A 2187-nucleotide genomic window follows, 5' to 3' on the forward strand; every position below is an offset into this window, starting at 1 on the left:
CTGCTAACATTGAAATATCCATGGTTCGTCGACTGTACAGGCCCATCGTTGGCAGTGTTCGGTGTACTGTTTGTTCAGACACACTTGTAGTAGGGTCAGCATTGAAGGCTGATGTTAGTTCCGCTACAGTTTTACCAACCTGCCCAACCAACGACATTCGACATGCGTAATGGGGGGCGGCTGCCAGCCCCATGACGTCTGGACGTGTTTTCACGGGTTTTGCCATCACAACCTGCCCTCAATGAAACTCAGACAGATCGCGCGCCTTCCCCATTCTACACAAGGACAGCACACTCACTGATACTACATGCATCGTGCCTCTATCTGTCTTCCCTCGCCAGGTGACGCTGCTATTGCCTGGATGGGTTTCAATCGATAGTAGGTCGGTGGTTACAATGTTCTGGCTGATCAGTGTAGTTCTATAAGAGTTATTGGCTGATGGGCAGCAGAAGTCACTTACCGTCCCATCATATCCTAAACGTGCTGGACTGGGGACAAGTCCATACATGGTGCTGGCCAGGAAAGGTGCTGCACGTCTTGCAGAGCGCGTTGAGTTTCACGGGCAGTGTATGGGCGAGCATTATCCTGGTGGGACAATACATCACATTCCCGTTGCAAGAGTGGCAAAAGAATGGGTCTAACAACATTGTGTGCATACCGAGCTCTTGTCGGCGTCGCCTACAGAGACACCAAAGGTTAAGTGGAGTTGAGGCTTATCACACCAAAGATCATAAGGCCTGGTGTGGGGTCGGTACATCCTGGACGAATGCATCATACAGACAACGCTCGCCATATCTACGTCGTACGCGCAAACGATCATCACTTGCTTGCAAGCAGAAACTGCTTTCAAGTGATCCTCTGACGGCAACAGTAGAGCTGTACACGCTGATGCTGTGGAGTGAGTAGAACACAGGCTAGAGCTGTGTATGCCTGTAATCTCATTGCTAATAACCGGTATGCAACAGTTTGTGTTGACACGTCTGGGCTCACAAGTCCTTTTATCTATGCTTTGGTAGCCGTACGATCCGCCACTGCTGCTCTAACAATACGACTTTCCTGGCGGGCGTCTGTGATGCGTAGACATCGAGAACCTCGTGTACGGGCCACTGATACCAGTATTGTTATACAACTGACGCAGCAGGTCAAGCTTGTGTGGCAATTTTCCGAAAGGACCATCCCGCCACTCGGTAGGCCACAATTTGACCACTTTCAGACTCGCTCAGCTGGCTGTAGGAAACACGAGTGCGTCTGCGTGGCATGGTTGCCTGCTTGCTTCACACTTTCGAACCACACTGAGCCTTTCGGCTGTGAGCATTCCCTATTGAAGGGTAGACACGGATGGCGCTCTGGTAGCCTGCCACTACGCTATCTGCAGCGAACGGCGCTGAAGCCATTATCAGTACATCTACTATCTCTCAGGTGGCACACGCCTTCATCGCAGCAAAATCGACGTCGTCTTTCTAGGTGTGCTAATTTTTTCTTCCGGTAATTTCGGTACTGGCGCTTTATTCAACAAATAAAGCATTTATATGTAAGTCACTCACTGTCCTATTACAGTACTTCAACAGTGGACAGCAGAAGCGCCACTGATACCGCCGACAAAATGCAGTAATAGCTGTGCTCTTTGCTAGAGGTCTCCCGCCGCACGCCTCTCTTCGCTCAGGGAAGGAGACAAAGTGAACAGGTTTTACTTATCTACTCTGCGTGTGACATAACTTAATTCTGATTGGCGTAATTAAGTCTGGAGCTGTAACTAAAAACTTATTACAGTGTAAACTTTTCACTTCTGTTTCACTGACTGGTGCTGATCTCAGAACCGTATTCACGTTAAAAAGACGTGTGAGTAAGTGGAGTACACGCAATTTATGAAAGTAAGACATCATAGATGAAGGATATTGTGATAAAGGTTGACTCTGTCTGAAAATACAAGGGCTTTGTTGTTGTCTCAATATCAGTGCGAGATAGTGTATCGTCCGACAGCTAAACATGGTAATGCGGAGGCCCTTTCAAAATGATAGTGGACAGTCACGGTTGATCCCTACAGCTTTGCTAGAAGAAGTGTTGCAGTTGTTTCAATAAGAACACCGGGGGATTGATGGTACGAAACAGTTAGCGCGTCGACACTGTACCTGGAAGCGTATGGACGGCCATATACAGGGTGAAAAGTATTTAAACCGACAATCTCTG

This window comes from Schistocerca piceifrons, chromosome 1 (assembly GCF_021461385.2).
Source record: "Schistocerca piceifrons isolate TAMUIC-IGC-003096 chromosome 1, iqSchPice1.1, whole genome shotgun sequence".
Lineage (NCBI taxonomy): Eukaryota > Metazoa > Arthropoda > Insecta > Orthoptera > Acrididae > Schistocerca > Schistocerca piceifrons.